At 39.3% G+C, this 11,744-nt stretch overlaps 1 pseudogene; it reads right to left on the bottom strand.

Annotated features, from left to right (window-relative positions):
- Positions 1 to 5,063: 5,063 nt before the first annotated feature.
- LOC140515595 (14-3-3 protein zeta/delta pseudogene) lies at positions 5,064 to 5,927 on the bottom strand (annotated as a pseudogene).
- Positions 5,928 to 11,744: the final 5,817 nt, after the last annotated feature.

Below are 11,744 nucleotides of genomic sequence, written 5' to 3'. Positions count from 1 at the left end.
AAAGATTGGAGGTTTCCTTGGAAACAGGTTGGTCACCATGGCAATCAGTGATAGAGACCAGCTGACATCACCTTCATGGCACTGAATTCTTTTTCATCAGGTACTCCTAAGTCTGAAGGGCAGGGTTCCTGCCTAAAAACCATAATGGGATCTTTTTCTCCTGAAGACACTTTGTCATCATGTTGCTCCCATCCCCTCATTAGTGACAAAATAGAGAGAATATACCTAAGGGACAATCCAGACAAAACGAAAGAAAAAAGAGAGTAATCCTTAATGCATTTCCTTAAGCAGTCCATCCCAATCAGCCTCCACAGTCTCAGTAGTGATGCAGGAATTGGCCTACAAGTTCCTGCCAGGGGTCCATATCAGGATTCCCTCCTGCTGAGAAGAGTTTACCACATAGAGTCCCTCCTCCCCTCTCCTTTCCTCCTTTCAATAAGCAGCAGAGATAGATTCTGCCCAATATAGAGAAGGCAAATCAGTCCATTAGCACTGAGGAGATCACCAAGTGAAGTGGTGAAGAAGGAGAAGAGGAGGGGGTCCAGGACAGAGCCTTGGGGGACACTTATGTGATCTGGAGGAGGATCCAGCCAAGGAGGCAGAGGAGAAGTGGTCAGACAGGGGGAGGAGAACCAGGAGAGCTCAGTGTTCTGAAAGCCTAGAGAGAAGACTGAGGAGAAAGTGAGAGGCTGAGGAGAATGAGAACCGAGGAAAGACAGTTGGATTTGGCAACTAGGAGATCATTAGTAACCTTGGAGAGAGCAGTTTCTGTGCAGTAAGATTGTTGTCTCACAGGGCTCTGTCTTCTTTGCTTCTCCCTCTACATTATTTCACTTAGTACTCATCTGCTCCCATGGATTCAATTATCCTCTCTGTGTAAGGATTTTCATTTCTACCTATCCAGACCTAACATCTCTGTTGACCTCTAGTCTCATATTTACAACTACCTGTTTTACATGTCAAACTGGAAATCCTGTAGACCAGTAGGAGTTGTGGTGGATAGAGTGTTGGGTCCAGAATCAGGAAGACTTCGGCTCAAATCTAGCCTTAAGTACTTACTAACTTAGCTGTGTGATCCTGGGCAAGTCATTTAACCTCTTGGGAATCTGGCTGTCAAAACAAATCCAGGAACTATATGAACACAAGCACTCTTCACATAAATAAAGTTAGATCTAAACAATTGTAGAAAGATTAATTGCTCATGGGTAGACCAAGCCAATAAAAAAACTGACAATTCTACCTAAATTAGTTTACTTATTCAGTGCCAAACCAATTAAACTGCCAAGACACTATGGAGCCTGAAAAAGCAACAGCAAAATTCATCTGAAAGAACAAAAGGTCAAGGAATCAATTTTTAAAAACTATAAAAGAATATTTATGGCCTAGCAGGAACAGATTTCAAACCATATTACAAGGTAGTAATCATGAAAACAGTCTAGTACTGGCTAAGAAAAAGAGTGGTATATCACTGAAATAAATTAAATACACAGTACACAGTAGTAAATTACCATAGTAATCTAGTGTTTGGTAAATCCAAAGGCACATGCTTTTGGGAAAAGAAATCATGATTTGACAAATATTGCTGGGAAAACTGGAAAGCAGTTTGGCTGAAACTAGGGATAGACAAACACCTCACACTGCATACCAAAAGAAACCGAACATACAGAAATGATTTAGTTACAAAGGATAATATCATATTTAAGAGGAGCATGAATAAAATGTACTGCTGGTCAGATCTATGTATAAGGAAAAAGTTTATGATCAAAATAAATATAGAGAGGATTATGGGAAGTAATAGCGTTCATTTTGATTACAAGAAATTAAAAAGTTTTTCCACAAGCAAAACTAACAGAGCCAAAAGTAGACAGAAACTGGAGAAAAATTAAAGCAATTTTTTTTGATAAAGGCCGCATTTCTTACACATATAGGAGAATAAGCCAAATTTATAATAATGCAAACTATTCCCCAGTGGGTAAATGGTTAAAAAATATGAACAGGCAGTTTCCAGAGGAAGAAATCAAGGCTATCAATAATCACATGAACAAATGTTTTAAATCACTATTGATTAAAACAACTCTGAGGAACTACTACTTCACACCTATCAGACTGGCTAACATGACAGAAGAGGAAAATGATAAATGCTGGAGGGGATGTAGAAGAATTGAGATACCCATGCACTCTTGGTGGAGCTGTGAACTGGCCTAACCATTCGGGAGAACAATTTGAAACTATGGTCAAAGGGTTATAAACTGTATATATCCTTTGACCCAGCAATAACAGCACTAAGTCTGTATCCCAAAGAGACTGAAGAAAGGGAAAAGACCTATTCATACGAAAATATTTTTTGCAGGTCTTTTTGTGGTGGCAAAGGATGAGAAATTGAGGGGATGCCCGTCAGCTGGTGAATGGCTCATATGACTGTGATCGAATACTTATTGTGCTGTAAGAAATTACAAGAAAGACAGTTTCAGAAAAAAACTGGGAAGACTTATATGAACTAATGCAGAGTGAATTTAGTTGAACCTGGAGAATATTGTACATAGTAATAGCATTTTTTAATAATAATAAGCTGTTAAAGATATAGATATCTAATCAAGACAAAATATCCAACACAATTCTGAAAGACTCATAATGAAAAATGCTATGCACCTCCAGAGAGAGAACTGATGGATTCTGAATACAAATTTAATATATTTTTTTCCCTTTCTTTATTTTTCTTACTTTTTTGTGACATGGATGATATGGAAATATGTTTTACATGACTTCACATATACAATCAACATCATATTGCTTGCCTTCTCAAGGGATGGGAGGGAGTTGGGAAGGAAGGAGAGAGTGAATAATTCAATTTTTCAAAATGAATTATAATTTTTGCATGTAATTGGGAAATATTTTTAAAAATAAATAATAACATTAAAAAAGAAAAAAAACTCACAAATGAAAATTTCCCAGAAGAACAAAGCCAAAATCCAGAGGGTCCAGAACAAAGAAATATATTTCAAGCAGCTAGAGAGAAAATTAAATATGAAAGAGCAATAATCATCATCACACATTAGCCACGACTATGAAGAAGAAGAAATGTTAGAATATAGTATTCCAGAGGGCAAAGGCTAATAGCTAAGAATAAATTGACCAGCAAAATTGAGTACAGTCCTGTGGAGGAAAAACAGACCTTTAATGAAATACAAGAATTCCAAGGATTCCTCCAGAAAAGACTAGAGCTGTGTAGAAACATGAAAGAGGAGTTAAGAGAAACATAAAAAGGTAAACAACATACACAGTCATTTATGAGGGAGTAAACAAGGATAAACTGCTAACAATTTAATAAGGGCAAATGATACATATGGTCCCTCTGAACCCCGTAATAATCCCGGTCTAATTAGACAGGGGGTCCAAGAGTGTGTCTATTATATCTTGATGATCTTAGAGGATCATGAAAGAGGAACACACTGAGTGATGAGGAAAGGACAGGAAAGGTAGGGAAATTACCTCACATAATCAGTGTATGCAAATAGAAACTTATATAGAGGAGGAGGAGAGGGTGGTGGGAGTGGTTGACATTTGAACCTCACTCTGATTTGAATTGGTTAAAGGAGAGAAAAATAGAAAAACACACTAGCGGGCACAGAAACAAATTTTACACAACAAGGAAGAGGGAAAGGGGAAAAACATAAGCTGGAAATGATAGGAAGGGTAGATTAAGGAAGGGATGATTCCTAGGCAAAACACACCCAGAGAATGTAGATTTTTTTTAGATGGGAAATAGTGGGAATCTGAGGGAATGCCCATCAACTTGGGGAATGACTGAACAAGTCATGGTATATAAATGTGATTAGAAGAGTATTGTGCTACAAGAAATGACAAAGGGGATTGTTTCAAATGAATCTGGGAATATTCGAATGAGCAAATTCAGAGTGAAATGAAAAGAATCAAGAGAACAATTTATATCACGATTGGTTGATTATTGTCCTTCATTCTTGACGAGGGTGAAAATGACATCACCACGTCAGAGTCAAATTATAATTTGTCCAACTGTGGCTGATCAGATCAATACAAGGTCAGAATGCTTTACCACAGGTTGGGCACAAATAGTTCTTGTGAACATTTGGGGTGGATTCTCTAAATTTGCGCATCCTGCGTTTCTTTTGAGCTTTCTCAATTCTTTGCTCATAGAGCACAGCCCCTTCTCTTATGTGGGCAAGCCATGCTGAGCGGTGCAGTGCCAGTGTTTCCCATGTTTTTTTTTAAAGTCCACTCATAAAACTTTTATTCCACTTACATCAACTTGTTCTTAACAATTATGCTTGGATTGTTCATGAAAATTTCATAAGACATTAAACAAAGCTAGTCGTCATTTCAAGTTATTTCACTGTTAACTATTTTTACAGCACATGCATGTTAGGCAAGCATCAAGAAAATCACAAAAGCAAAAAGCCTTAAAAAAGTTGAATACATGGGTTTTTTGTTTTACTACTGTGCTTGATATACAGTGACTTTATGAATATCAAGCATTCATTTTTACTGCATCCTTACTTGTACATTTGTTCTTAGGTTGCCTAAACCATTTAAATACTAATAAAATAAGTGTAGCAAAAATAATGAAAGCGAACAGCAGGTAACTTTACAAATAATGGGATGTGAACCCTTTCTGCCCTTCTCCAGAGTAAATTGACTGGATTAAAACTTTGTGTTAAGGAACACTTTTGCAACTGCAGTCATAAAGATGTACATGTTGAGATTGTGTATTCCACAGATACGCATGGAATGACATGTAATATCTATGGGACATCTGTTTCTACCACAGCCGTGAGTGCTCCAACCCTCAAATACCCACAATAACTACACCTGTGGCTGGAATCAATTACACCCTTATACCCCCACCATGACAGACCAATATGTAGGCAGTTTTCTTTGCTTAGACACGGAAACTTTTAACACTGGCCTTGTGAAATCACAATGTACTAAAGTACTATATCAAACATGTAAAACTTGTATAAAAATTCCATATCCCCATATTGGCCACCTCAAATGAAAACAGATAACCCCTCAAAAGTTAACAGGCTCTACTCCCCTAATATTAAACATAAAAACCACATGGGAAATATAGAAATCCAAATAGAAGTAACATAACGCTGTCATAAATAGTAAACAAAAACTATTTGTGGGACAGCATGGATGACAAATGCTCTACTGTGTAAATTTTAGAATGAAGCAGACAAAAGTTGGAAGGCTGGTAAATTCTCCCCTCCTTCTCCTGCTTCAACTTCATCTTCTTGGGTGTCGAATGTCCACGATGTCAAGTTGTCTCTCCATAACTGCATTATTAGAGTGCTGTCTTTGTATGGTCATTCACTTAATGTGTCAAGTTCAGCAAATGGCTTCATCAAAAGCTGTCTTTGCAAGGGAGCAGGCTTTCTCTGGAGAGTCCAGGATCTCATAACGAAACACAGAGAAGTTCAAAGCCAGACTCAATCTTATAGGATGCGTTGGTTGCATCTCCTTTTTTCCTGATTTCAAATGCTTCTTGATAGGCTTGTTGTGATTGATCCACTAGTCTTTTCTTGTCATCACCAGCAACAACCTCAGCCAAATAACGGTAGTAGTCTCCTTCCATTTTCAAATAGAAAACTTTGCTTTCTGCTCGTGAAGCATTGGAAATCAAGAACTTTTCCATCAGAGACAGTACATCATTGCAGATATCTCTTAGTTCAGTCTCAGTTTTCTCTCTGTATTCTTGGGCCATCTGCTGCTTTTTTCTCAGCACCTTCCATCTTTTGCGCAATACTTGAAACAACCCTCCAAGATGACTTTCGGGTCCCTATGACATTTTTGTAAGCAACAGAGACAACATTCCTCCCCTCATTGGATAATTCAGCTCCTTGCTCAGTTACAGACTTCATGCAGGCTGCCATGGTATCATATCTCTCAGCCAATTTGGCCTTCTACACCAGCTCATTTTTATCCGTGACTGAATATTCTGTGCCTTGAATGAGTGGCGGCAATGGCAGATGGATGCATGTGGGGTTCTGAGGTCTCTGGACAGTGGTAGTGACAGTGGTGGGGCTGAGACTGTCCAGTGTTTCCGATGTTACACAATCAATCTGAAAGGTTTTTTTTTTAATTATTTATTTTTAGTTTTCAACATTCACTTGCACAAGATTGTGAGTTCCAAACTTTCTCCCCTTCTCTCCCCTCCATCCACCCCAATAGACTGTGCATTCTGATTATTCCTTTTCCCAATCTACCCTCCCTTCCATCACACCTCCCCCTTTTCTCATCCACTTCCCTGCCATTTTCTTGTAGGGCAAGATAGATTTCTATACCTCATTGACTGTATGTCTTATTTCCCAGTTGCATGCAAAAACAATTTTTAACATTAGTTTTTAAAATTTGAGTTTTGTCTTCTCTTCCTTCTTCCCTCCCCACTCATCCCCACAGAGAAGGCAAGCAATTCAATATAGATTATACATGTGTAGTCATGCAAAACACTTCCATAAAAACCATGATGTCAAAGACTAACTATATTTCCCTCCATCCTATCCTGCCCCCCATTTATTCTATCCTCCCTTTTGACCCTATCCCTCCTCAAAAGTATTTACTTCCAATTGCCTCCTGTTCCCATTTGCCCCCACCACCCCTTTATTCCCTTCACTCTACTTTCTGGTAGTGTAAGACAGATTTTCATACCAAATTAAGTGTGCATGTTATTCCCTCCTTAAGCCAAATCCAATGAGAGTAAGGTTCACTCTTTCCCTCACACCTCCCCTCTTCCCCTCAACTATAAAAGCTTTTCCTTGCGTCTTTTATGTGAGAAATGTTACCCCATTCTATTTCTCCCTTTCTCCTTGTCCCAATATATTTCTCTCTCACTCCTTAATTTAATTTTTTAGATATCATTCCTTCATATTCAACTCACCCTGTTCCCTCTCCAGCCACTCTAATACTGACAAAAGTCTCAAGAATTACAAATATTATCTTTCATGTAGTAATGTAAACAACTCAACTTTAGTAAATCTCTTATGATTTCTCTTTCCTGTCTATCTTTTCATGCTTCTCTTGATTCTTGTGCTTGAAAGCCAAATTTTCTATTCAGCTCTGGTCTTTTCATCAAGAATGCTACAAAGTTCTCTGTTTCATTGAATGACTATTTTTCCCCTGAAGTATCATATTGAGTTTTGCTGGATAGGTGATTCTTGGTTTTAATCCTGCCTCCTTTGACCTCTGGAATATCATTTTCCAGGCACTCTGATCTCTTAATGTAGAAGCTGCTAGATCTTGTGTTATCCTGATTGTGTTTCCACAGTACTTGAATTGTTTTGGTTTTTTTTCTGACTGCTTGCAATATTTTCTCCTTGACCTGGAAACTCTGGAATTTGGCTATAATATACTTAGGAGTTTTCCTTTTGGCATCTCTTTCAGGAGGTGATAAGTGGATTCTTTCGATATTTATTTTACCCTCTGGTTCTAGAATATCAGGGTAGTTTTCCTTGATAATTTCTTGAAAGATGATGACTAGGCTTTCTTTTTGATCATACCTTTCAGGTAGTACAATAATTTTTAAATTGCCTCTTCTGAATCTGTTTCAGGTGAGTTGTTTTGCCATGAGATATTTCACATTGTTGGCTATTTTTTCATTCCTTTGGCTTTATTTCATAATTTCTCGATTTTTCAGAAAGTCATTGGGTTCCATCTTCTCCATTCTAATCTGTAAGGAATTCTTTTCTTCAGTGAGCTTTTGGACCTACTTTTCCCTCTGTCTCATTCTGGTTTTTAAGGCATTCTTCTCCTAATTGGCTTTTTGGATCTCTTTTGCTATTGGATTAGTCTAATTTTAAAACTGTTATTTTCTTCAGCATTTTTGGATCTCCTTTAGCAAGCAGTAGGCTTGTTCTCCATGATTTTCTTGCATCACTCTCATTTTTCTTCCCAATTTTTGCTCTACTTCTCTTACTTGATTTTCAAAATCCTTTTTCAGCTCTTCCATAGCCTGAGACCAATTCATATTTTTCTTGAAGGCTTTGGATCTAGGAGCTTTGACTTTGTTGTCTTCTTCTGTTTGTATGTTTTGGTCTTCCTTGTCACCAAAGTAAGATTCTATAGCCTGAGTATTTTTTCCAGTTTTTGTTCATTTCCTCAGCCATTTACTTCACATTTTAGCTCTTTGTCAAAATATTTCTCTGCTTCCAGTGGGGGTGGGAGTTGTAATGCCACTTCTAGATCCACCCCACAATTTGTGAGCCTAGAACTCTGGAAACAGCCTCTGCCCCTGTTGCAGTTGCAGGCTGCCATGGGCTCTTCTACCCACTCCATTGCCCTGGTGCTGGGGCAAGGCCACTCTACTCTCTCACATAATTCCCAAACATTTTTTCCACTGACCTTCCAATTTGTCATCAGCATTTTGGGGTTATGAAGTCTGGAAATCACCATAGAAGCTAGAGGTTCAGCCCCACCCCCAGGCCTGTTCAGGTCCTGTCCATGCTGGCAGGTCCACACTGGACTGCACTCTGCTCCCAGGGCAGTGTGATAGGTGCTTCCCATCAACCTTCCAGACTAACTTGGGCTGGAGATTTGTCAATCTGTGGGTTCTGGAGCTCCAGAATTTGTTTAGAGTCATTTTTACAGGTATTTGGCAGGTGTTGGGGGAGAGCTCTAGCAAGTCTCTGCTTCTACTCTGCCATTTTGCCTCCACTGTCCCTCCCAATTCCAAAGTTCTTAAGACAGACCTTGAGAGTGTTCTTATTTTGCTTCTTCTGACCACTATTTGAACATTTGCCCCATGTGAGTTTTCCATAAAGTAGTCTTTTAGGGGAGAGAATTCTGAGAAGATGTTGGAATAGGTCAGAAAATTCCAACCTCTCAAAGATTTTCCTCCACAAAAGAGTTAAAATAGCACCTCAGGGAGAAAAAAGTATGGGTAGAGATAAATAAGGAGTACAATAGGGGTCTTCCTTGGACAATTCAAGAAAATCAGAAGAAAAATCCTAAGAACAGGTTTGGTCCCTGTGAAGAGTAAACACTTCCAGGCTAAGGTCAATTTTAACAACAAGCAGCAAGCCCTCTGGTTAGTTGGTTTGAGAGACTGGGAACGAGTCACAAGAACTTTTACCCCCAGGATAGAGGGGGGCGTTGGATTTTTGAGCCTAGGAAGATTGAGGGAATCTATGCTGATAAGGAATGCCAGACCCAGCTGTGCTGCGAAGAGTTGTAGAGGGGAGAAGGAACCACCACATGCCCAGTGAGTGCAGAAGCAGTGGGGTAGAAAGCCTCTCATTGCAGCCACTTACAGGAGGCTTCAGGTTTGGCTTTGGTTCCAAGCTAGAAGGAAGAACTGAAGATCTGGGGTAAGAGGCACCATTTCCCATAGTCCAGGCCTAGAGATGATTACAAAAATTAAGCTATTATCACAAAAAAGGCATAGGCAAAGGAGAAAGAATCAAATAGAAAGCTATTATGAAAATAGCGATGACCAAGGTTCATCTTCAGAGGAGGATATTGAAGTAAACAAACACTCAAAGAGTAATGTCAAGTGATGACCTGCCAAGCCTAGAGGCCTGTATTGGGCTACCCGAGTCTTCCTTACCTCACCTCCCGAGGTCTTTGGCTGGCCACGCCGGATGCACGTATGAGAGAAAGGACGTTCCAGAGTCAAACAGGGGTTGAGCTTTATTACAGGGTTTCGGTTACAAATGCAGGGGGTCTTCTTTCTTAGGACGAAGAGGGGGAGATTTCCTAAGGAGGCTAAGCTTAAGGGATTGGAAGTAGAAGTACAAGCGGGGAGAGAGGGGGAGGGGAGAGAGGAAAGAAAAGAAGCGGAGCCCTACTTTTCTCTTTGGCTCCACACGTGCTAAGAGAGCTTTTAGGCTTCCTCAATCCTACTTAATCTTCAGCCACACAGTTTGCATCTCAATACCATGCTGTTAGGTAACTAGGTGTGCTCCAATCCCGGACGACCTTGAGGGCAGGGAGACTCCACCCATCAGGTATCTCCGGGGGAGAGGCGGAGATACCCGAGCTAGCCGAGCTAGCTCGGTCTGACCTTCTCGAACTCCCGCTGTTCATGGAGGGCCTCGTAAGACTCTAAGATTTAGAAGTCCCACTTTTACCCGCCCGAGACTGTCCACACGGATTTGAGCTTCCAGTCCCAACAATGACCTGTCCAAAAACAATTTATAGAAGATCTTAAAAAAGACTTTAAAAATCAAATGACAGAGACGGAGGAAAACCTAAAAAAAAAAGAAAAGAAATTAAAACCAAGAATCACCTACTCAGCAAAACTGAGTACTTCAGGGGAAAAAAATGGTCATTCATTGAAATAGAGAACTTTAGAGCATTCTTGATGAAAAGACAAGAGCTGAATAGAAAATGTGACTTTCAAACACAAGAATCAAGAGAAGCATGAAAAAGTAAACAGGAAAGAGAAATCATAAAGGGCTCACTAAAGTTGAACTGATTACATTCCTACATAGAAAGATAATATTTGTAACTCTTGAAGCTTTCTCAGTATTTGGGTAGATGGAGGGATTATATGCATATATATAGACAGAGGGCACAGGGTGAGTTGAATAGGAAGGAATGGTATCAAAAATATAAAATTAAGGAAAGAGAGAGGAATATATTGGAAGGAGAAAGGGACAAATGGAATGGCTCAAATTATCTCTCATAATAGAGGCAAGAAAAAGCTTCTCAATGGAGAAGAAAAGGGGGGAGGGGAGAGGGAAAAAGTGAAGCATACTCTCATCACATTTGGCTTAAGGAGGGAATAACATGCACTCTCAATTTGCTATGAAAATCTGTCTTACACTACAGAAAAGTAGGGGAGAATGGGATAAGTGGGGTGTGGGGGGATAATAGAAGGGATGGCAAATAGGAGGAGGGAGTAATTAGAAGTAAACACTTTCAGGGAAGGAAAAGGTCAAAAGAGACAACAGAATAAATGAGGGCAGGATAGAATGGAGGGAAATATAGTTAGTCTTTCGCAACATGACTATTATAGAAGTCTTTTGCATAACTACACATGTATAGCATATATTGAATTGTTTACCTTCTCAGTGGGGATGTGTGGGGGAGGGAGGAAGGGAGAGAATTTGGAACTCAAAGTTTTAGGAACGAATGTGGAGAATTGTTTTTGCATGCAGCTGGGAAATAAGAAATACCTGTAATGAGTTATAGAAATCTATCTTGCCCTACAAGAAAAGAGAGAAGATGGTGATAATGGAAGGGAGAGGTGTGATAGAAGGGATGGCAGATTGGGGGAAAGGATAATCAGAATGCACAGTATCTTGCATTTGGGGGAGGGGAGAGATGGGGAGAAAAATTGGAACTCAAAATCTTGTGGAAATGAGTGTTGAAAACTAAAAAGGAAGGAATGAAGAAAGGAAGGAAGGAAGGAAAGAAGGAAGGAAGGAAGGAAGGAAGGAAGGAAGGAAGGAAGGAAGGAAGGAAGGAAGGAAGGAAGGAAGGAAGGAAGGAAGGAAGGAAGGAAGGAAGGAAAGAAGGAAGGAAGAGAATTAGAATTGGGCAAGGTGAAGTCAGTGAAATTATAAGAGATCAAGTAATAATTAAGTAAAACTTGAACAATGAAAATATAGAAGAGAAAGTAAAACATCTTATAAGAAAAACAACAGATTTGGAGAACAAATCAAGAAGCAAAATATAAAAATATTTGGACTAACTGAAAGTTATGATAAAAGGAATCTTGATACAATAATCCAAGAAATCATTAAAGAAAATTTTCCTGAAGCATT

This window comes from Notamacropus eugenii, chromosome X (genome assembly GCF_028372415.1).
Source record: "Notamacropus eugenii isolate mMacEug1 chromosome X, mMacEug1.pri_v2, whole genome shotgun sequence".
In the NCBI taxonomy this organism is placed as follows: domain Eukaryota; kingdom Metazoa; phylum Chordata; class Mammalia; order Diprotodontia; family Macropodidae; genus Notamacropus; species Notamacropus eugenii.
This window is presented reverse-complemented; position numbering and strand designations above follow the sequence as displayed.